Source organism: Scyliorhinus torazame, chromosome 14, assembly GCF_047496885.1.
Source record: "Scyliorhinus torazame isolate Kashiwa2021f chromosome 14, sScyTor2.1, whole genome shotgun sequence".
NCBI classification, from domain to species: domain Eukaryota; kingdom Metazoa; phylum Chordata; class Chondrichthyes; order Carcharhiniformes; family Scyliorhinidae; genus Scyliorhinus; species Scyliorhinus torazame.
Genome location: NC_092720.1, coordinates 175,610,533 through 175,635,869, shown reverse-complemented (window position 1 = coordinate 175,635,869; position 25,337 = coordinate 175,610,533). Strand labels below are relative to the sequence as shown.

Sequence of the window (25,337 nt, the reverse complement as noted above, 5' to 3'; positions counted from 1 at the left end):
AGAAGGCATCCTATCGGGCTGCATCACAGCCTGGTACGGCAACTGCTCGGTCCCGGACGGCAAGAAACTTCAGAGCGTCGTGAACACCGCCCAGTCCATCACAGGAACCTGCCTACCAACCATTGACTCCATCTACACCTCCCGTTGCCTGAGGAAAGCGGGCAGCATAATAAAGATCCACCCCACCCGGCGTACTCACTCTTCCAACTTCTTCCATCGGGCAGGAGATACAGACGTCTGAGAACACGCACGAACACACTCAAAAGCAGCTTCTTCCCCACTGTCACCAGACTCCTAAATGAACCTCTTATGGACTTACCTCATTAACACTGCACCCTGTATGCTTCATCCGATGCTAGTGCGTATGTAGTTACATTGTATATGTTGCATTGCCCTATTAAATATTTTCTTTTCTTCCCTTTTCTACCAATGGACTTCATGACCTATTGAGCTGCTCGCAGAAAAATACTTTTCAATGTACCTCGGTACACGTGACAATAAGCAAATCCAATCCAATCCAATCCAATTCATTTATATGGGGAGACTATCAAGATCAAGGTTATTCTCCGCCTTACAGAAGATTCAGTGGGTATTTGGTTGCCACACATGAACATTTTGGGTCGATGACCGAAGAAGCTGATGCAGAAAATTGAGAGAGACTGTTTTCACTTCGAAAAAGACTAGAACCGGAGGAGTATGCTTGATGATGATAGTTAAAATATAAAATCAGGAGCTGTGGACATTTTCGCATTCACAACTGTTTGAATTCTGGAGCAACAAACAGAAGCAGAAGCATGCACTCAGCTGTGAACCCGTTTTAAAGAGTGCTTCACACAGAAAATTACTCATCCGTTCATTTCAGAAAACACGTCAACTGGTCACTGCTGTGACTCGGATTCGAACCGAGGTTGCTGCGGCCACAACGCAGAGTACTAACCACTATACGATCACGGCGCCACACGTTACCGCTGAGGCAACCTGTAACTGTCGATGCACTAGGTCGCAAATGTTTGGAACCTATCATGGCCCACACTGTATGACTCTCGAGTTACAACTTTCGTAGATACACAGTTTTGATGCCTGAAACTTGGTTGCATAATAATTTGCCTGCAACAAGGATATATACACTTTAACCCAGGCTCTATAAAAATAACTATGCAACCGCTATAATATATAATACATAGCAAATTCGATATTCGTCTCAAACATATGGTATTTGGACGTTCTCCCGGTGTCTGCATCAGTTTTCTGTGTGTGCCTGCTCGACGTCCCTCCCCCAGTCCAAAAATGTGAAGGTTCGGTAGATTGGCCATGCTGAAGTGTGCCAGATTGTCCATAGATTAAGTTTCGCAGGATTGGCCATGATCAACATGCCGGGTTCCGGGTATTCTACCGAGAAACTTGGTCACGTCGTCCGCTGCTGATTTCTTGAATCCATTTCACCCTGTATCCCTTTCCTCTCATTCCTGAATATTGTCAGTGCTAACAAGCTCTCTCTCTATTTCCCCGGCTGAATTGTCCGACCACGTATCAGTTGCACTTTGGAGCGCCTCTAATTCACCATCTCACTCTCTTCGATCCACAGAGAAAATTCTAGGCCCCATTCGTCCCACTGTTGCTATTGGGTTGAATGTCTCTCTTTGGTAATTCAAATGAATATTGATTCACTTTAGATGTGAACTGACTGTTTGAAATCAGAATGAAAGAATGTGGCGTGTTTAATATTGTAACCGGAGGAAAGAAATCAAATAAATGTGGCATGAAATGTAAAAAGCACCAAGGTGGGGGGATTTGATCCCACAGAGGGACGAAGTACAAAAAACACTTCATCCGGGGGTGGGATAATATCTCGTCGCTGGGTGGAATCGAACCACCTAATTTTCGATTAACAGCCGAATGTGCTAACCGATGGCGCCACAGAGACGACAAATGCTGTTCCGGCATGAATAAACAACTCAAATCATGATGGAAACAGTCTCCTCTTGTCCTCTTCGTAACAGCAAATTCTTGCTGATGCACCAATCTGGAACAAAAGCACAAAAGGCTGGTTAATCTCAGCAGGTATGACAGCATCTGTGGAGAGAGAACGGAGGCTGTGTTTCAAGCGAGGGTGACTTTGTGTCACATAACGCGCCTCCAGGTTCTACATTCGAGCCACTGTTGTATTTTCTGCCTCAAGATATTCGCAATGAAACTAAAATGAAACTGTCTTTTCTGATGTGCAGTAAGGACAGTTTTCTTAGTTTCTAAATATCTGTTAATTTCTCGAATCATTCTAAACAAGGGAAATGTGTCTTTACTGTCGCTGATCAGTCGCCAGCGGCCTTCGTTCTCCCCGGATTCTGAATTTCGAAGTGTTACCCGACATTCACGAAACTGGTGCTTGATTTTCGTGTGTCGCTTCATTTCCGTTTTCTCCACTGCCAACTGGCTCTATTTCCAGAAAATTGGCCCACTCATCCTCATTGCATCATGACCGGATGTCAGGTATACACTCATCCCTCGAGCATCTCGAAAGCAAAGACTCCTACATCAGACTCCTATCTATTTGCTACAGCTCCGCCTTCAACACCACAATCCCAGCCACGCTCATATCAAAGCTCCAAAACCTAGGACTTGGTTTTCCACCCTGTAACTGGATCCTCGATTTTCTGACCAACAGACCACAATCAGTAAGAATGAACAACAACATCTCCTCCACAGTTGTTCTCAACACCGGTGCCCCTCAAGACTGCGTACTTATCCTCCTCCTCTACTCGCTGGACGCAGACGACTGCGTGGCGAAACTGGGTTCCAACTCTATCTACAAGTTTGCTGACGATACGACAATAGTGGGCAGGATCTCGAATAACGATGAGTCAGAATACAGGCTGGAGATAGAGAACCTAGTGGGGTGGTGTAGCGACAACAATCTCTCCCTCGATGCCAGCAACACTAAACAGCTGGTCATTGACTTCAGGAAGCAAAGTACTGTACACACCCCTGTGAGCATCAACGGGGCCGAGGTGGAGATGTTTACCAATTTGAAATTCCTTGAGGTGCACAGCTCCAAAAATCTGTCCTGGTCCACCCACGTCGACGCAACCGCCACGAAAGCACAACAGCACCTATACTTGTTCAGGAAACTAAGGAAATTCGGCATGTCCACATTAACCCTTAGCAACTTTTACAGATGCACCATCGAAAGCATCCTATCGGGCTGCATCACAGCCTGGTACGGCAACTGCTCGGTCCAGGACGGCAAGAAACTTCAGAGCATCGTGAACACCCCCCAGTCCATCACAGGCACCTGCCTCCCAACCATTGACTCCATCTACACCTCCCACTGCCTGAGGAAAGCGGGCAGCATAATCAAAGATCCACCCCACCCGGCGTACTCACTCTTCCAACTTCTTCCATCGGGCAGGAGATACAGACGTCTGAGAACACGCACGAACAGACTCAAAAGCAGCTTCTTCCCCACTGTCACCAGACTCCAAAATGACCCTCTTATGGACTTACCTCATTAACACTACACCCTGTATGCTTCATCCGATGCCAGTGCGTATGTAGTTACATTGTATATGTTGCGTTGCCCTATTATGTATTTTCTTTTCTTCCCTTTTCTACCAATGGACTTCATGATCTATTGAGCTGCTCGCAGAAAAATACTTTTCAATGTACCTCGGTACACGTGACAATAAGCAAATCCAATCCAATCCAATTCATTTATATGGGGTGACTATCAAGATCAAGATTATTCTCCGTCTTACAGAAGATTCAGTGGGTATTTCGTTGCGACAGATGAACATTTTGGGGCGATGACCGAAGAAGCTGATGCAGCAAATTGAGAGAGACTGTTTTCACTTAAAAAAAGACTAGAACCGGAGGAGTATGCTTGATGATGACAGTTAAAATATAAAATCGGGAGCTGTTTGAATTCTGGAGCATCAAACAGAAGCAGAAGCATGCACTCAGCTGTGAACCCGTTTTAAAGAAAGCTTCACACAGAGAATTACTCATCCGTTCATTTAAGATAAACACGCCAACTGGTCACTGCCGTGACTCGGATTCGAACCGAGGTTGCTGCGGCCACAACGCAGAGTACTAACCACTATACGATCACGGCGCTACACGTTACCGCTGAGGCAAGCTATAACTGTCGATGCACTAGGTCGCAAATGTTTGGAACCTATCATGGCCCACACTGTATGACTCTCGAGTTACAACTTTCGTAGATACACAGTTTTGATGCCTGAAACTTGGTTCCATAATAATTTTCCTGCAAAAAGGATATATACACTTTAACCCAGGCTCTATAAAAATAACTATGCAACCGCTATAATATATAATACATAGCAAATTCGATATTCGTCTCAAACATATGGTATTTGGACGTTCTCCCTGTGTCTGCATCAGTTTTCTGTGTGTGCCTGCTCGAGGTCCCTCCCACAGTCCAAAAATGTGAAGGTTCGGTAGATTGGCCATGCTGAAGTGTGCCAGATTGTCCATAGATTAAGTTTCGCAGGATTGGCCATGATCAACATGCCGGGTTCCGGGTATTCTACCGAGCAACTTGGTCACGTCGTCCGCTGCTGATTTCTTGAATCCTTTTCACCCTGTATCCCTTTCCTCTCATTCCTGAATATTGTCAGTGCTAACAAGCTCTCTCTCTATTTCCCCGGCTGAATTATCCGACCACGTATCAGTTGCACTTTGGAGCGCCTCTAATTCACCATCTCACTCTCTTCGATCCACAGAGAAAATTCTAGGCCCCATTCGTCCCACTGTTGCTATTGGGGTGAATGTCTCTCTTTGGTCATTCAAATGAATATTGATTCACTTTAGATGTGAACTGACTGTTTGAAATCAGAATGAAAGAATGTGGCGTGTTTAATATTGGAACCGGAGGAAAGAAATCAAATAAATGTGGCATGAAATGTAAAAAGCACCAAGGTGGGTGGATTTGATCCCACAGACGGACGATGTATAAAAAGCACTTCATCCGGGGGTGGGATAATATCTCGTCGCTGGGTGGAATCGAACCACCTGATTTTCGGTTAACAGCCGAACGTGCTAACCGATAGCGCCACAGAAAAGACAAATGCTGTTCCTGCATGAATAAACAACTCAAATCATGATGGAAACAGTCTCATCTTGTCCTCTTCGTAACAGCAAATTCTTGCTGATGCACCAATCTGGAACAAAAGCACAAAAGGCTGGTTAATCTCAGCAGGTATGACAGCATCTGTGGAGAGAGAACGGAGGCTGTGTTTCAAGCGAGGGTGACTTTGTGTCAAATAAGGCGCCTCCAGGTTCTACATTCGAGTCATTGTTGTATTTTCTGCCTCAAGATATTCGCAATGAAACTAAAATGAAACTGTCTTTTCTGATGTGCAGTAAGGACAGTTTTCTTAGTTTCTAAATATCTGTTAATTTCTCGAATCATTCTAAACAAGGGAAATGTGTCTTGACTGTCGCTGATCAGTCGCCAGTGGCCTTCGTTCTCCCCGGATTCTGATTGTCGAAGTGTTACCCGACATTCACGAAACTGGTACTTGATTTTCGTGTGTCGCTTCATTTCCGTTTTCTCCACTGCCAACTGGCTCTATTTCCAGAAAATTGGCCCACTCATCCTCATTGCATCATGACCAGATGTCAGGTATACACTCATCCCTAGAGCATCTCGAAAGCAAGGACTCCTACATCAGACTCCTGTCTATTGACTACAGCTCCGCCTTCAACACCACAATCCCAGCTACGCTCATATCAAAGCGCCAAAACCTAGGACTTAGCTTTCCACCCTGCAACTGGATCCTCGATTTTCTGACCAACAGACCACAATCAGTAAGAATGAACAACAACATCTCCTCCACAGTTGTTCTCAACACCGTTGCCCCTCATGGCTGCAGACTTATCCTCCTACTCTACTCGCAGTACGCAGACGACTGCGTGGCGAAACTGGGTTCCAACTCTATCTACAAGTTTGCTGACGATACGACAATAGTGGGCATGGTCTCGAATAACGACGAGTTAGAATACAGGCGGGAGATAGAGAACCTAGTGGAGTGGTGTAGCGACAACAATCTGTCCCTCAATGCCAGCAACACTAAACAGCTGTTCATTGACTTCAGGAAGCAAAGTACTGTACACACCCCTGTGAGCATCAACGGGGCCGAGCTGGAGATGGTAACCAATTTGAAATTCCTTGAGGTGCACAGCTCCAAAGATCTGTCCTGGTCCACCCACGTCGACGCTACCACCACGAAAGCACAACAGCACCTATACTTGTTCAGGAAACTAAGGAAATTCGGCATGTCCACATTAACCTTAGCAGCTTTTACAGATGCACCATAGAAAGCATCCTATCGGGCTGCATCACAGCCTGGTACGGCAACTGCTCGGTCCAGGACGGCAAGAAACTTCAGAGCGTCGTGAACACCGCCCAGTCCATCACAGGAACCTGCCTCCCAACCATTGACTCCATCTACACCTCCCGCTGCCTGAGGAAAGCGGGCAGCATAATAAAGATCCACCCCACCCGGCGTACTCACTCTTCCAACTTCTTCCATCGGGCAGGGGATACAGACGTCTGAGAACAGGCACGAACAGACTCAAAAGCAGCTTCTTCCCCACTGTCACCAGACTCCTAAATGACCCTCTTATGGACTTACCTCATTAACACTGCACCCTGTATGCTTCATCCGATGCCAGTGCGTATATAGTTACATTGTATATGTTGCATTGCCCTATTAAATATTTTCTTTTCTTCCCTTTTCTACCAATGGACTTCATGATCTATTGAGCTGCTCGCAGAAAAAAAATACTTTTCAATGTACCTCGGTACACGTGACAATAAGCAAATCCAATTCAATCCAATCCAATTCATTTATATGGGGAGACTATCAAGATCAAGATTATTCTCCGCCTCACAGAAGATTCAGTGGGTATTTGGTTGCGACACATGAACATATTGGGGCGATTATCGAAGAAGCTGATGCAGCAAATTGAGAGAGACTGTTTTCACTTCCAAAAAGACTAGAACCGGAGGAGTATGCTTGATGATGATAGTTAAAATATAAAATCGGGAGCTGAGGACATTCTCGCATTCACAACTGTTTGAATTCTGGAGCATCAAACCGAAGCAGAAGCATGCACTCAGCTGTGAACCCGTTTTAAAGAGTGCTTCACACAGAGAATTACTCATCCGTTCATTTAAGAAAAACAGGTCAACTGGTCACTGCCATGACTCGGATTTGAACCGAGGTTGCTGCGGCCACAACGCAGAGTACTAACCACTATACGATCACGGCGCCACACTTTACCGCTGAGGCAAGCTATGACTGGCGATGCGTTAGGTCGTCAACTGTTTGGAACCTATCATGGCCCACACTGTATGACTCTCGAGTTACAACTTTCGTAGATACACAGTTTTGATGCCTGAAACTTGGTTCCATAATAATTTTCCTGCAACATGGATATATACACTTTAACCCAGGCTCTATAAAAATAACTATGCAACCGCTATAATATATAATACATAGCAAATTCGATATTCGTCTCAAACATATGGCATTTGGACGTTCTTCCGGTGTCTGCATCAGTTTTCTGTGTGTGCCTACTCGAGGTCCCTCCCACAGTCCAAAAATGTGAAGGTTCGGTAGATTGGCCATGCTGAAGTGTGCCAGATTGTCCATAGATTAAGTTTCGCAGGATTGGCCTTTATCAACATGCCGGGTTCCGGGTATTCTACCGAGAAACTTGGTCACGTCGTCCGCTGCTGATTTCTTGAATCCATTTCACCCTGTATCCCTTTCCTCTCATTCCTGAATATTGTCAGTGCTAACAAGCTCTCTCTCTATTTCCCCGGCTGAATTATCCGACCACGTATCAGTTGCACTTTGGAGCGCCTCTAATTCACCATCTCACTCTCTTTGATCCACAGAGAAAATTCTAGGCCCCATTCGTCCCACTGTTGCTATTGGGGTGAATGTCTCTCTTTGGTAATTCAAATGAATATTGATTCACTTTAGATGTGAACTGACTGTTTGAAATCAGAATGAAAGAATGTGGCGTGTTTAATATTGGAACCGGAGGAACGAAATCAAATAAATGTGGCATGAAATGAAAAAAGCACCAAGGTGGGTGCATTTGATCCCACAGCGGGACGATGTACAAAAAGCACTTCATCCGGGGATGGGATAATATCTCGTCGCTGGGTGGAATCGAACCACATGATTTTCGGTTAACAGCCGAACGTGCTAACCGATAGCGCCACAGAAAAGGCAAATGCTGTTCCTGCATGAATAAACAACTCAAATCATGATAGAAACAGTCTCATCTTGTCCTCTTCGTAACAGCAAATACTTGCTGATGCACCAATCTGGAACAAAAGCACAAAAGGCTGGTTAATCTCAGCAGGTATGACAGCATCTGTGGAGAGAGAACGGAGGCTGTGTTTCAAGCGAGGGTGACTTTGTGTCACATAACGCGCCTCCAGGTTCTACATTCGAGCCACTGTTGTATTTTCTGCCTCAAGATATTCGCATTGAAACTAAAATGAAACTGTCTTTTCTGATGTGCAGTAAGGACAGTTTTCTTAGTTTCTAAATATCTGTTAATTTCTCGAATCATTCTAAACAAGGGAAATGTGTCTTGACTGTCGCTGATCAGTCGCCAGCGGCCTTCGTTCTCCCCGGACTCTGTTTATCGAAGTGTTACCCGACATTCACGAAACTGGTGCTTGATTTTCGTGTGTCGCTTCATTTCCGTTTTCTCCACTGCCAACTGGCTCTATTTCCAGCAAATTGGCCCACGCATCCTCATTGCATCATGACCAGATGTCAGGTATACACTCATACCGAGAGCATCTCGAAAGCAAGGACTCCTACATCAGACTCCTATCTATTGACTACAGCTCCGCCTTCAACACCACAATCCCAGCCACGCTCATATCAAAGCTCCAAAACCTAGGACTTGGCTTTCCACCCTGCAACTGGATCCTCGATTTTCTGACCAACAGACCACAATCAGTAAGAATGAACAACAACATCTCCTGCACAGTTGTTCTCAACACCGGTGCCCCTCATGGCTGCGTACCTATCCTCCTACTCTACTCGCTGTACGCAGACGACTGCGTGGCGAAACTGGGTTCCAACTCTATCGACAAGTTTGCTGACGATACGACAATAGTGGGCAGGATGTCGAATAACGACGAGTCAGAATACAGGCGGGAGATAGAGAACCTAGTGGAGTGGTGTAGCGACAACAATCTCTCCCTCAATGCCAGCAACACTAAACAGCTGTTCATTGACTTCAGGAAGCAAAGTACTGTACACACCCCTGTGAGCATCAACGGGGCCGAGGTGGAGATGGTCACCAAATTGAAATTCCTTGAGGTGCACAGCTCCAAAGATCTGTCCTGGTCCACCCACGTCGACGCTACCACCACGAAAGCACAACAGCACCTATACTTGTTCAGGAAACTAAGGAAATTCGGCATGTCCACATTAACCCTTAGCAACTTTTACAGATGCACCATAGAAAGCATCCTATCGGGCTGCATCACAGCCTGGTACGGCAACTGCTCGGTCCAGGACGGCAAGAAACTTCAGAGCGTCGTGAACACCGCCCAGTCCATCACAGGAACCTGCCTCCCAACCATTGACTCCATCTACACCTCCCGCTGCCTGAGGAAAGCGGGCAGCATAATCAAAGATCCACCCCACCCGGCGTACTCACTCTTCCAACTTCTTCCATCGGGCAGGAGATACAGACGTCTGAGAACACGCACGAACAGACACAAAAGCAGCTTCTTCCCCACTGTCACCAGACTCCTAAATGACCCTCTTATGGACTTACCTCATTAACACTGCACCCTGTATGCTTCATCCGATGCCAGTGCGTATGTAGTTACATTGTATATGTTGCATTGCCCTATTAAATATTTTCTTTTCTTCCCTTTTCTACCAATGGACTTCATGACCTATTGAGCTGCTCGCAGAAAAATACTTTTCAATGTACCTCGGTACACGTGACAATAAGCAAATCCAATCCAATCCAATCCAATTCATTTATATGGGGAGACTATCAAGATCAAGATTATTCTCCGCCTTACAGAAGATTCAGTGGGTATTTGGTTGCGACACATGAACATTTTGGGGCGATGACCGAAGAAGCTGATGCCGCCTATTGAGAGAGACTGTTTTCACTTCCAAAAAGACTAGAACCGGAGATGTATGCTTGATGATGATAGTTAAAATATAAAATCGGGAGCTGAGGACATTCTCGCTTTCACAACTGTTTGAATTCTGGAGCATCAAACAGAAGCAAAAGCATGCACTCAGCCGTGAACCCGTTTTAAAGAGTGCTTCACACAGAGAATTTCTCATCCGTTCATTTAAGAAAAACACGTCAATTGATCACTGCCGTGACTGGAACTCGAACCGAGGTTGCTGCGGCCACAACGCAGAGTGTTAACTCCTAGACGATCACGGCGCTACACGTTACCGCCGAGGCAAGCTATAACTGTCGATGCCCTCGGTCGTCAACTGTTTGGAACCTATCATGGCCCACACTGTACGACTCTCGAGTTACAACTTTCGTAGATACACAGTTTTGATGCCTGAAACTTGGTTCCATAATAATTTTCTTGCAACAAGGATATATACACTTTAACCCAGGCTCTATAAAAATAACTATGCAACTGCTATAATATATAATACATAGCAAATTCGATATTCGTCCCAAACATATGGAATTTGGACGTTCTCCCGGTGTCTGCATGAGTTTTCTGTGTGTGCCTGATCGAGGTCCTTCCCACAGTCCAAAAATGAGAAGGTTCGGTAGATTGGCCATGCTGAAGTGTGCCAGATTGTCCATAGATTACGTTTCGCTGGATTGGCCATGATCAACATGCCGGGTTCCGGTTATTCTACCGAGAAACTTGGTCTCGTCGTCCGCTGCTGACTTTTTGAATCCATTTCACCCCGTATTCCTTTTCTCTCATTCCTGATTATTGTCAGTGCTAACAAGCTCTGTCTCTATTTCCCCGGCTGAATTCTCCGCCCACGTATCAGTTGCACTTTGGAGCGCCTCTAATTCACCATCTCACTCTCTTAGATCCACAGAGAAAAATCTAGGCCCCTTTCGTCCCACTGCTGCTGTTGGGGTGAATGTCTCTCTCCGGTAATTCAAATGAATAATGATTCACTTTAGATGTGAACTGACTGTTTGAAATCAGAATGACAGAATTTGGCGGGTTTAATATTGGAACAGGAGGAAAGAAATCAAATAAATGTGGTATGAAATGTAAAAAGCACCCAGGTGGGTGGATTTGATCCCACAGAGGGACGAAGTACAAAAAACACTTCATCCGGGGGTGGGACAACATCTCGTTTCTGCGTGGAATCGAACCACCAATTATTCGGCTAACAGCCGAAAGTGTTAACCGACAGCTGCCACAGAAACGGAAAACGCTGTTGCTGCATGAATAAACAACTCAAATCATGATGGAAACAGTCTCATCTTGTCCTCTTCGTAACAGCAAATTCTTGCTGATGCACCAATCTGGAACAAAAGCGCAAAAGGCTGGTCAATCTCAGCAGGTATGACAGCATCTGTGGAGAGAGAACGGAGGCTGTGTTTCAAGCGAGGGTGACTTTGTGTCACATAACGCGCCTCCAGGTTCTACATTCGAGCCATTTTGGTATTTTTTGCCTCAAAATATTTGCAATGAAACTAAAATGAAACTGTCTTTTCTTATGTGCAGTAAGGACAGTTTTCTTAGTTTCTAAATATATGTTAATTTCTCGAATCATTCTAAACAAGGGAAATGTGTCTTGACTGTCGCTGATCAGTCGCCAGCGGCCTTCGTTCTCCCCGGATTCTGTTTGTCGAAATGTTACCCGACATTCACGAAACTGGTGCTTGATTTTCGTGTGTCGCTTCATTTCCGTTTTCTCCACTGCCAATTGGCTCTATTTCCAGAAAATTGGCCCACTCATCCTCATTGCATCATGACCAGATGTCAGGTATACACTCATCCCTAGAGCATCTCGAAAGCAAGGACTCCAACATCAGACTCCGATCTATTGACTACAGCTCCGCCTTCAACACCACAATCCCAGCCACGCTCACAGCAAAGCTCCAAAACCTAGGACTTGGCTTTCCACCCTGCAACTGGATCCTCGATTTGCTGACCAACAGACCACAATCAGTAAGAATGAACAACAACATCTTCTCGGGACTTCTGGTTGCGGCGATGCCCAGCTAAGCCTCACGTTTCGGCGGCTCCAGCTCAAACGGACCTTCGGGCTCTTTTAAGAGCCCCAACGGGGAATTTTTTCAGGACGAAACCCGGTGTGGGGTGAGTTAACAGGGAGTCCCCCCCCCCCCCAACGAAAGAGAAGAATATCGGCGGAGGTGGCTACATCGCGAAGAATCCTCGAGGATAGGGACAGGAGGAAAAAAGAAGCAAGATGGCGGCGGAGAAAGCCCAGGTGACATGGGGGCCCGATCAAGACGAATTCTTAAGAAGGTATGTGGAGCTACTTAAGAAGGAGGTGCTGACCCCGATGCTTCAGTCAATTGAGGCGCTTAAGGAGGCACAAAGGACCCAGGAGACGGAGCTCCGCGTGGTGGAGCAGAAGGTGACGGATAATGAAGACGAGATCCTGGGCCTGGCGGTCAAAACACAGACGCACGAGGCGCTCCACAAAAAGTGCATTGAAAGGATTGAGGCCCTAGAAAACAGAGCACAAAGGAAGAACCTTCGGATCCTGGGTCTCCCCGAGGGAGTGGAAGGAGCGGACTGCGGGGCTTACGTGAGCACGATGCTAAGCTCGCTGATGGGAGCTGAGGCCCCTTCGGGCCCCTTGGATGTGGATGGGGCTCATCGGGTCCCTGCGAGGAGACCAAAGGCGGGAGAACCACCTAGGGCGACAATCGTGCGATTTCATCGCTTCAATGATAGAGAAGTGGTTCTGAGATTGGCCAAAAAGGTACGGAGTAGTAGATGGGAGAATGCGGTGGTACGGGTGTACAAGGATTGGACTGCGGAGGTGGCGAGAAGGAGGGTGATTTTTAATCGAGCCAAGGAGGTGCTACACAAGAAGAAGGTGAAGTTCGGGATGCTGCAGCCGGCGCGACTATGGGTCACGTACCAGGAGAGACATCACTACTTCGAAACGGCGGAAGAAGCATGGACCTTTATTAAAGACGAGAAACTGGATTGGAACTGAGGGACTGATCTTAGAGGGGAAATGACACTGTCGATGTATTTTGGGATGTAAATTGGGAAAGGGAGGACACTAAGAAATGTGGGCGCCGGTGTGGGGAAAGAAGAGACCTAGGCAGGGGATGAGGAATGGGAGAGGGGCGGTAGAGGGAGCTGCGTCACAAGGGGCGGGACAACTACAGAGAATATGGGGCCTACTGTCCTTGTTCCCGCGCCAGAAAGGTGATGGCGGGAAGATAGGCACAAGGTAGATGGGATTTCCCCACACAGGGGGGGTCAAAGAGTGAGTGGGAGAAGCCAGGGTCAGTTGAAGTCAGCTGACTTTCGGAAGTAATATGGGGGGAGCAATCACGCTAGATGAGGATCTAGCGGGGGGGGGAGGGGGGAAGGATAACTGGGTTGCTGCTGCAGAAATCAAAGAGGAACTGGTTAAAGAAAGGGTGATCGGGGCTGGAATGCGCCACCTGGGGAACGGGTGGGAGCGCGGAATCGGGACGTGGGACTGGCATAGATAGGGTGATGGCTAGTCGACACAGGAAGGGGGCAGATATGTGATGGTGAGTGGCAGACTGGAGGGAACGGAGGTCGTGTTGGTTAACGTATATGCCCCGAATTGGGATGATGCGGGATTCATGAAGCGGATGCTGGGATGTATCCCGGACCTGGAGGTAGGAAACTTGATAATGGGGGGAGACTTCAGCACCGTGCTGGACCCAGGGTTAGATAGATCTAGATCTAAGACCGGAAGAAGGCCGGCAGCGGCCAAGGTGCTTAAGGGGTTTATGGACCAAATGGGGGGGAGTGGATCCATGGCGATTTGTTAGACCGAAGGCCAGAGAGTTCTCCTTCTTCTCCCATGTTCACAAGGTGTACTCCCGGATAGATTTTTTTGTTTTGTGAAGGTCGTTGATCTCGAGGGTGGAATAAATTGAGTATTCAGCCATAGCTATCTCAGATCATGCCCCACATTGGGTGGACCTAGAACTAGGAGAGGAGAGGGAGCAGCGTGCACTCTGGCGATTAGATGTGGGATTGTTGGCGGATGAGGGAGGGTGCGGGGATGTATCGAGAGATACCTGGAGGCCAATGACGACGGGGAGGTCCGAGTGGGAGTGGTATGGGAAGCACTAAAGGCGGTGGTCAGAGGAGAGCTGATCTCCATCAGGGCCCATAAAGGGAAAACAGAGGCCAAGGAAAGGGAAAGATTACTGGGGGAGATTTTAAGGGTGGATAAAGAATATGCAGAGGCCCCGGAGGAGGGACTATACAGGGAGCGACGACGACTCCAGACGGAGTTCGACCTGCTGACCACTAGGAGGGCGGAGGTGCAGTGGAGGAAGGCACAGGGGATGAGATATGAATATGGGGAAAAGGCTAGTCGCCTGTTGGCCCATCAGCTGTGAAAGAGGACAGCGGCGAGGGAGATAGGGGGAATTAGAGACGAAAAGGGAGCTACGGTGCGGAGAGCAGGGAAGATAAACGAGGTGTTTAAGACTTTTTACGAAAGACTTTATAGGTCCCAACCGCCGGAGGGAAAAGAAGAGCCGTGGCAGCTTTTGGACAAATTAAGGTTCCATGGGTGGAGGAGCAGGAGGTGGAAGGCCTGGGGGCACCAATTGGGGTGGTCGAGGTTACCAAGGGGATGGGGAATATGCAGGCAGGGAAGGCCCCGGGACCAGATGAGTTCCCGGTGGAATTTTATAGAAAATATGTGGACATGCTGGCCCCGCTGTTGGTGGGGACTTTTAACGAGGCCAGGGAAGGGGGAACTCTACCCCCGACAATGTCGGAGGCGATGATATCGCTAATTTTGAAGCGGGATAACGATCCGCTGCAGTGCGGGTCCTATAGGCCTATTTCACTACTAAATGTGGACGCCAAATTGCTAGCAAAGGTGCTGGCAGCGAGGATAGAGGACTGTGTCCCGGGGGTGGTGCACGAAGACCAGACAGGATTCGTAAAGGGGAGACAACTAAATGTCAACGTGCGATGGCTATTAGGGGTGATAATGATGCCCCCAGCAGAGGGGGAGGCAGAGATAGTGGCGACAATGGATGCAGAGAAGGCATTTGATAGGGTGGAGTGGGAGTATCTATAGGAGGTGCTGAGGAGTTTCGGGTTCGGGGACAGGTTTGTTAGCTGGGTCAAACTCCTCTATGGGGCCCCAACGGCAAGTCTGGTCATGGGTCGGCAAAGATCGGAGTATTTCCGACTATACAGGGGAACAAGACAGGGATGCCCGCTATCTCCATTACTGTTCGTGTTGGCAATTGAACCACTGGCCATGGCGCTGAGAGACTCCAGAAAATGGAGAGGGGTGATTAGAGGGGGAGAAGAACACCGAGTGTCATTCTACGCGGATGACCTACTGCTGTATGTGACGGACCCAGTGGGGGGGGATGACAGAGGTCATGCAGACATTGAGGGAGTTAGAAGATTTCTCGGGATATAGGCTTAACATGGGAAAGAGTGAACTTTTTGTGATACACCCTGGGGACCAGAGTAGAGGGATAGATGGCCTGCCTTTAAGGAGAGTGGAAAGAAACTTTCGATACCTGGGGATTCAGATAGCCAGGAGCTGGGGAACATTGCACAGACTTAATCTGACACGACTGGTGGAACAAATGGAAGAGGACTGCAAGAGGTGGGACATGCAGCCACTGTCACTGGCGGGCAGAGTGCAGGCAATTAAGATGATGGTCCTCCCGAGGTTCCTATTTGTATTCCAATGTCTCCCTATACTGATCACTAAGGCCTTCTTTAAAAGAAAAGACAGGAGCATCGCGAGCTTCGTGTGGGCAGGGAAAGTTCCGAGGGTAAGGAGGGGGTTCTTACAACGTAGTAGAGTCAGAGGGGGACTGGCGCTGCCGAATTTGGGCGACTACTACTGGGCCGCCAATGTGGCGATGATCCGTAAATGGATGATAGAAGGAGAGGGAGTGGCGTGGAAAAGATTAGAGAGGAAGTCCTGTAAAGGGACGAGTCTAGAGGCGCTGGTGACGGCGCCACTACCGTTCTCACCAAAATAATTTACCACAAACACAGTGGTGGCGGCAACATTAAATATTTGAGGACAATGGAGGCGACAGAGAGGTGTGCTGGGAGCCTTGGTGGGGTCCCCAATTAGGAACAACCATAGGTTTGCCCCAGGGAGAATGGATGGAGGATTCAAGAGCTGGCACCAGTTGGGAATTAGGAGGGTGGGAGATTTATTTATAGACGGGACGTTTGCGAGCTTGGGTGCGTTGGTGGAAAAGTATAAGTTGCCCCGGGGAAACTTCTTTAGGTATATGCAGGTGAGGGCGTTCACAAGACAACAGGTGAGGGAATTTCCATTGCTCCCGACACAGGGGATCCAGGATAGAATGCTCTCGGGGGTGTGGGTCGGGGAGGGCAAGGTGTCAGAGATATACCGAGAGATGAGAGAAGAGGGGGAGGAGCCGGTGGGCGAACTGAAAGGAAAATGGGAAGAAGAGCTCGGGGAGGAGATAGAGGAGGGTCTGTGGGCTGATGCCCTAAGCAGGGTAAATTCCTCTTCCTCGTGTGCCAGGCTTAGCCTGATTCAATTTAAGGTGCTGCATAGAGCACACATAACGGGAGCAAGGTTGAGCAGGTTCTTCGGAGTGGAGGACAAGTGTGGGAGGTGCGGCGGAAGCCCGGCAAACCACACGCATATGTTTTGGTTGTGTCCGGCACTGGAGGGGTATTGGAGGGGAGTGACGGGAGTGATCTTGAAGGTGGTGAAGGTCCGGGTCAAACCAGCCTGGGGGTTAGCTTTATTTGGAGTTGCAGATGAGCTGGGAGTGCAGGAGGCGAAAGAGGCCGATGTCGTGGCCTTTGCGTCCCTAGTAGCCCGGCGTAGGATTTTACTCATGTGGAAGGAAGCGAGACTGGAGGCCTGAATAAACGATATGGCGGGGTTCATAAAACTGGAGCAGATTAAGTTTGCGCTGAGAGGATGGGCTCAAGGGTTCACCAGACGGTGGCAACCGTTCCTCGACTACCTAGCGGAATGTTAGAGGGAAGATAGATGACCAGCAGCAGCAACCCAGGGGGGAGGGGGGGAAGGGAGGGGGGGGGGAAGTTTCATTTTATGTTATTTGGTTAGTTTACCATGTTAGTTAGTTACTCCTTATTAGATTGTAGTTATCATGTTACTTGTACTGTTAACTTTTCTTTTTGTTTGATGTGTAAGGGGAAAAAATTGTGAATGAAAAATTTCAATAAAATATATATTTTTTAAAAACATCTTCTCCACAGTTGTTCTCAAAACCAGTGCCCCGCAAGGAAATTCGGCATGTCCACATTAACCCTTAGCATCTTTTACAGATGCACCATAGAAAGCAACCTATCAGGCTGCATCACAGATGGTACGGCAACTGCTAGGTCCAGGACGGCAAGAAAGTTCAGAGCGTCGTGAACACTGCCCAGTCTATCACAGGAACCTGCCTCCCAACCACTGACTCCATCATCACCTCCCGCTGCCTGAGGAAAGCGGGCAGCATAATCAAAGATCCATCCCACTCGGCGTACTCACTCTTCCAACTTCTTCCATCCGGCAGGAGATACAGACGTATGTGAACACGCACGAACAGACTCAAAAGCAGCTTCTTCCCCACTGTCACCCGACTCTTAAATGACTCTCTTATGGACTTACCTCATTAACACTACACCCTGTATGCCTCATCCGATGCCAGTGCGTATGTAGTTACATTGTATATGTTGCATTGCCCTATTATGTATTTTCTTTTCTTCCCTTTCCTTCCAATGGACTTAATGATCTATTGAGCTGCTCGCTGAAAAATACTTTTCACTGTGCCTCGGTACACGTGACAATAAGCAAATCCAATCCAATTCATTCCAATTCATTTATATGGGGAGACTGTCAAGATCAAGATTATTCTCCGCCTTACAGAAGATTCAGTGGGTATTTGGTTGCGACACATGAACATTTTGGGGCAATGACCGAAGAAGCTGATGCAGCAAATTGAGAGAGACTGTTTTCACTTCCAAAAAGACTAGAACCGGAGGAGTATGCTTGATGATGACAGTTAAAATATAAAATCGGGAGCTGAGGAGATTCTCGCATTCACAACTGTTTGAATCCAGGAGCATCAAACAGAAGCAGAAACATGCACTCAGCTGTGAACCCGTTTTAAAGAGTGCTTCACACTGAGAATTACTCATCCGTTAATTTGGGAAAAACACGTCAACTGATCACTGCCGTGACTCGGATTCGAACCGAGGTTGCTGCGGCCACAACGCAGAGTACTAACCACTATACGATCACGGCGCCACACGTTACCGCTGAGAAAAGATATAACTGTCGATGCACTAGGTCGTCAACTGTTTGGAACCTATCATGGCCCACACTGTATGACTCTCGAGTTACAACTTTCGTAGATGCACAGTTTTGATGCCTGAAACTTGGTTCCATAATACTTTTCCTGCAACAAGGATATATACACTTTAACCCAGGCTCTATAAAAATAACTATGCAAACGCTATAATATATAATACATAGCAAATTCGATATTCGTCCCAAACATATGGTATTTGGACGTTCTCCCGGTGTCTGCATCAGTTTTCTGTGTGTGCCTGCTCGAGGTCCCTCCCACAGTCCAAAAATGTGAAGGTTCGGTAGATTGGCCATGCTGAAGTGTGCCAGATTGTCCATAGATTACGTTTCGCTGGATTGGCCATGATCAACATGCCGGGTTCCGGGTATTCTACCGAGAAACGTGGTCACGTCGTCCGCTGCTGATTTTTTGAATCCATTTCACCCTGTATCCCTTTCCTCTCATTCCTGAATATTTTCAGTGCTAACAAGCTCTCTCTCTATTTCTCCGGCTGAATTCTCCACCCACGTATCAGTTGCACTTTGGAGCGCCTCTAATTCACCATCTCACTCTCTTTGATCCACAGAGAAAATTCAAGGCCCCATTCGTCCCAGTGTTGCTATTGGGGTGAATGTTTCTCTCTGGTAATTCAAATGAATATTGATTCACTTTAGATGTGAAGTGATTGTTTGAAATCAGAATGAAAGAATGTGGCGTGTTTAATATTGGAACCGGAGGAAAGAAATCAAATAAATGTGGCATGAAATGTAAAAAGCACCAAGGTGGGTGGATTTGATCCCACAGAGGGACGAAGTACAAAAAACACTTCATCCGGGGGTGGAATAATATCTCGTCGCTGGGTGGAATCGAACCACCTAAATTTCGGTTAACAGCCGAACGTGCTAACCGATAGCGCCACAGAGACGACAAATGCTGTTCCGGCGTGAATAAACAACTCAAATCATGATGGAAACAGTCTCATCTTGTCCTCTTCGTAACAGCAAATTCTTGCTGAATCACCAATCTGGAACAAAAGCACAAAAGGCTCGTTAATCTCAGTAGGTCTGACAGCATCTGTGGAGAGAGAACGGAGGCTGTGTTTCAAGCGAGGGTGACTTTGTGTCACATAACGCGCCTCCAGGTTTTACATTCGAGCCATTGTTGTATTTTCTGCCTCAAGATATTCGCAATGAAACTAAAATTAAGCTGTCTTTTCTGATGTGCAGTAAGGACGGTTTGCTTAGTTTCTAAATATCTGTTACTTTCTCGAATCATTCTAAACAAGGGAAATGTGTCTTGACTGTCGCTGATCAGTCGCCAGCGGCCTTCGTTCTCCCCGGATTCTGTTTGTCGAAGTGTTACCCGACATTCACGAAACTGGTGCTTGATTTTCGTGTTTCGCTTCATTTCCGTTTTCTCCACTGCCAACTGGCTCTATTTCCAGAAAATTGGCCCACAAATCCTCATTGCATCATGACCAGATGTCAGGTATACACTCATCCCTAGAGCATCTCGAAAGCAAGGACTCCTACATCAGACTCCTATCTATTGACTACAGCTCCGCCTTCAACACCTCAATCCCAGCGACGCTCATATAAAAGCTCCAAAACCTAGGACTTGGCTTTCCACCCTGCAACTGGATCCTCGATTTTCTGACCAACAGACCACAATCAGTAAGAATGAACAACAACATCTCCTCCACAGTTGTTCTCAACACTGGTGCCCCTCAAGGCTGCGTACCTATCCTCCTAATCTACTCGCTGTACGCAGACGACTGCGTGGCGAAACTGGGTTCCAACTCTATCTACAAGTTTGCTGACGATACGACCATAGTGGGCAGGATCTCGAATAACGACGAGTCAGAATACAGGCGGGAGATAGAGAACCTAGTGGAGTGGTGTAGCGACAACAATCTCTCCCTCAATGCCAGCAACAGTAAACAGCTGGTCATTGACTTCAGGAAGCAAAGTACTGTACACACCCCTGTGAGCATCAACGGGGCCGAGGTGGAGATGGTTACCAATTTGAAATTCCTTGAGGTGCACAGCTCCAAAGATCTGTCCTGGACCACCCACGTCGACGCGACCACCACAAAAGCACAACAGCAGCTATACTGGTTCAGGAAACAAAGGAAATTCGGCATGTCCACATTAACACTTAGCAACCTTTACAGATGCACCATAGAAAGCATCCTATCGGGCAGCATCACAGCCTGGTGCGGCAACTGCTCGGTCCAGGTCGGCAAGAAACTTCAGAGAGTCGTGAACACCGCCCAGTCCATCACAGGAACCTGCCTCCCAACCATTGACTCCATCTACACCTCCCGCTGCCTGAGGAAAGCGGGCAGCATAATCAAAGATCCACCCCACCCGGCGTACACACTCTTCCAACTTCTTCCATCGGGCAGGAGATACAGACGTCTGAGAACACGCACGAACAGACTCAAAAGCAGCTTCTTCCCCACTGTCACCAGACTCCTAAATGACCCTCTTATGGACTTACCTCATCAACACTACACCCTGTATGCTTCATCCGATGCCAGTGCGTATGTGGTTCCATTGTATATGTTGCATTGCCCTATTATGTATTTTCTTTTCTTCCCTTTTCTACCAATGGACTTCAAGATCTATTGAGCTGCTCGCAGAAAAATACTTTCCAATGTACCTCGGTACACGTGACAATAAGCAAATCCAATCCAATTCATTTATATGGGGAGACTATCAAGATCAAGATTATTCTCCGCCTTACAGAAGATTCAGTGGGTATTTGGTGGCGACACATGAACATTTTGGGGCGATGACAGAAGCAGCTGATGCAGCAAATTGAGAGAGACTGTTTTCACTTCCAAAAAGACGAGAACCGGAGGAGTATGCTTGATGATGATAGTTAAAATTAAAAAATCGGGAGCTGAGGACATTCTCGCATTCACAACTGTTTGAATTCTGGAGCATCAAACAGAAGCAGAAGCATGCACTTAGCTGTGAACCCGTTTTAAAGAGTGCTTCACACAGAGAATTACTCATCCGTTCATTTAAGAAAAACACGTCAACTGATCGCTGCCGTGACTCGGATTCGAAACGAGGTTGCTGCGGCCACAACGCAAAGTACTAACCACTATACGATCACGGCGCCACACGCTACCGCTGAGGCAACTTATAACTGCCGATGCCCTCGGTCGCAAATGTTTGGAACCTATCATGGCCCACACGGTATGACTCTCGAGTTACAACTTTCGTAGATACACAGTTTTGATGCCTGAAACTTGGTTCCATAATAATTTTCCTGCAACAAGGATATATACACTTTAACCCAGGCTCTATAAAAATAACTATGCAACCGCTATAATATATAATACATAGCAAATTCGATATTCGTCTCAAACATATGGTATTTGGACGTTCTCCCGGTGTCTGAATCAGTTTTCTGTGTGTGCCTGCTCGAGGTCCCTCCCACAGTCCAAAAATGTGAAGGTTCGGTAGATTGGCCATGCTGAAGTGTGCCAGATTCTCCATAGATTAAGTTTCGCAGGATTGGCCATGTTCGACATGCCGGCTTCCGGGTATTCTACCGAGAAACTTGGTCACGTCGTCCGCTGCTGATTTCTTGAATCCATTTCACCCTGTATCCCTTTCCTCTCATTCCTGAATATTGTCAGTGCTAACAAGCTCTCTCTCTATTTCCCCGGCTGAATTATCCGACCACGTATCAGTTGCACTTTGGAGCGCCTCTAATTCACCATCTCACTCTCTTCGATCCACAGAGAAAATTCTAGGCCCCATTCGTCCCACTGTTGCTATTGGGGTGAATGTCTCTCTTTGGTGATTCAAATGAATATTGATTCACTTTAGATGTGAACTGACTGTTTGAAATCAGAATGAAAGAATGTGTCGTGTTTAATATTGGAACTGGAGGAAAGAAATCAAATAAATGTGGCATGAAATGTAAAAAGCACCAAGGTGGGTGGATTTGATCCCACAGAGGGACGAAGTACAAAAAACACTTCATCCGGGGGTGGGATAATATCTCGTCGCTGGGTGGGACCGAGCCACCTAATTTTCGGTTAACAGCCGAACTCGCTAACCGATAGCGCCACAGAGACGACAAATGCTGCTCCTGTATGAATAAACAACTCAAATCATGATGGAAACAGTCTCATCTTGTCGTCTTCGTATCAGCAAATTCTTGCTGATGCACCAATCTGCAACAAAAGCACAAAAGGCTGGTTAATCTCAGCAGGTATGACAGCATCTGTGGAGAGAGAACGGAGGCTGTGTTTCAAGCGAGGGTGACTTTGTGTCACATAAGGCGCCTCCAGGTTCTACATTCGAGACATTGTTGTATTTTCTGCCTCAAGATATTCGCAATGAAACTAAAATGAAACTGTCTTTTCTGATGTGCAGAAAGGACAGTTTTCTTAGTTTCTAAATATATGTTAATTTCTCGAATCATTCTAAACAAGTGAAATGTGTCTTGACTGTCGCTGATCAGTCGCCAGCGGCCTTCGTTCTCCCCGAATTCTGTTTGTCGAAGTGTTACCCGACATTTCCGAAACTGGTGCTTGATTTTCGTGTGTCGCTTCATTTCCGTTTTTTCCACTGCCAACTGGCTCTATTTCCAGAAGATAGGCCCACTCATCCTCATTGCATCATGACCAGACGTCAGGTATACACTCATCCCTACAGCATCTCGAAAGCAAGGACTCCCAGATCAGAATCCTATCTATTGACTACAGCTCCGCCTTCAACACCACAATCCCAGCCACGCTCATATCAAAGCTCCAAAACCTAGGACTTGGCTTCCCACCCTGCAACTGGATCCTCGATTTTCTGACCAACAGACCACAATCAGTAAGAATGAACAACAACATCTCCTCCACAGTTGGTCTCAACACCGGTGCCCCTCAAGGCTGCGTACTTATCCTCCTACTCTACTCGCTGTACGCAGACGACTGCGTAGCGAAACTGGGTTCGAACTCTATCTACAGGTTTGCTGACGGTACGACCATAGTGGGCAGGATCTCGAATAACGACGAGTCAGAATACAGGCGGAAGATAGAGAACCTAGTGGAGTGGTGTAGCGACAACAATCTCTCCCTCAATGCCAGCAACACTAAACAACAGGTCATTGACTTCAGGAAGCAAAGTACTGTACACACCCATCGTGGAGATGGTTACCAATTAGAAATTCCTTGAGGTGCACAGCTCCAAAAATCTGTCCTGGTCCACCCACGTCGACGCTACCACCACGAAAGCACAACAGCACCTATACTTGTTCAGGAAACTAAGGAAATTCGGCATGTCCACATTAACCCTGCGCAACTCTTACAGATGCACCATAGAAAGCATCCTATCGGGCTGCATCACAGCCTGGCACGGCAACTGCTCGGTCCAGGACGGCAAGAAACTTCAGAGAATCGTGAACACCGCCCAGTCCATCACAGGAACCTGCCTCCCAACCATTGACTCCATCTACACCTCCCGCTGCCTGAGGAAAGCGGGCAGCACAATCAAAGATCCACCCCACCCGGCGTACTCACTCTTCCAACTTCTTCCATCGGGCAGGAGATACAGACGTCTGAGAACACGCACGAACAGACTCAAAAGCAGCTTCTTCCCCACTGTCACCAGACTCCTAAATGACCCTCTTATGGACTTACCTCATCAACACTACACCCTGTATGCTTCATCCAATGCCAGTGCGTATGTGGTTCCATTGTATATGTTGCATTGCCCTATTATGTATTTTCTTTTCTTCCCTTTTCTACCAATGGACTTCATGATCTATTGAGCTGCTCGCAGGAAAATACTTTTCAATGTACCTCGGTACACGTGACAATAAGCAAATCCAATCCGATCCAATTCATTTATATGGGGTGACTATCAAGATCAAGATTATTCTCCGCCTTACAGAAGATTCAGTGGGTATTTCGTTGCTACAGATGAACATTTTGGGGCGATGACCGAAGAAGCTGATGCAGCAAATTGAGAGAGACTGTTTTGACTTAAAAAAAGACTAGAACCGGAGGAGTATGCTTGATGATGATAGTTAAAATATAAAATCGGGAGCTGAGGAGATTCTCGCATTCACAACTGTTTGAATTCTGGAGCAGCAAACAGAAGCATAAGCATGCACTCAGCTGTGAACCCGTTTTAAAGAGTGCTTCACACAGAGAATTACTCATCCGTTCATTTAAGAAAAATACGTCAACTGATCACTGCCGTGACGCGGATTCGAACCGAGGTTGCTGCGGCCACAACGCAGAGTACTAACCACTGTACGATCACGGCGACACACGTTACCGCTGAAGCAACTTATAACTGCCGATGCCCTAGGTCGCAAATGTTTGGAACCTATCATGGCCCACACTGTATGACTCTCGAGTTACAACTTTCGTAGATACACAGTTTTGATGCCTGAAACTTGGTTCCATAATAATTTTCCTGCAACAAGGATATATACACTTTAACCCAGGCTCTATAAAAATAACTATGCAACCGCTATAATATATAATACATAGCAAATTCGATATTCGTCTCAAACATATGGTATTTGGACGTTCTCCCGGTGTCTGAATCAGTTTTCTGTGTGTGCCTGCTCGAGGTCCCTCCCACAGTCCAAAAATGTGAAGGTTCGGTAGATTGGCCATGCTGAGGTGTGCCAGATTGTCCATAGATTAATTTTCGCAGGATTGGCCATGATCAACAAGCCGGGTTCCGGGTATTCTACCGAGAAACTTGGTCACGTCGTCCGCTGCTGAATTCTTGAATCCATTTCACCCTGTA

General features: G+C 47.1%; 4 non-coding genes across 4 annotated transcripts; all 4 read right to left on the bottom strand.

Moving 5' to 3' along the window:
- Nucleotides 1-4,036: 4,036 nt before the first annotated feature.
- On the bottom strand, nucleotides 4,037-4,108 carry trnah-gug (transfer RNA histidin (anticodon GUG)). The gene has a single exon. It is a non-coding gene; the product is annotated as a tRNA-His (tRNA).
- A 3,112-nt stretch (nucleotides 4,109-7,220) lies between these two features.
- Nucleotides 7,221-7,292, bottom strand: trnah-gug (transfer RNA histidin (anticodon GUG)). The gene has a single exon. It is a non-coding gene; the product is annotated as a tRNA-His (tRNA).
- An 11,145-nt stretch (nucleotides 7,293-18,437) lies between these two features.
- Nucleotides 18,438-18,509, bottom strand: trnah-gug (transfer RNA histidin (anticodon GUG)). The gene has a single exon. It is a non-coding gene; the product is annotated as a tRNA-His (tRNA).
- A 6,261-nt stretch (nucleotides 18,510-24,770) lies between these two features.
- trnah-gug (transfer RNA histidin (anticodon GUG)) lies at nucleotides 24,771-24,842 on the bottom strand. The gene has a single exon. It is a non-coding gene; the product is annotated as a tRNA-His (tRNA).
- Nucleotides 24,843-25,337: the final 495 nt, after the last annotated feature.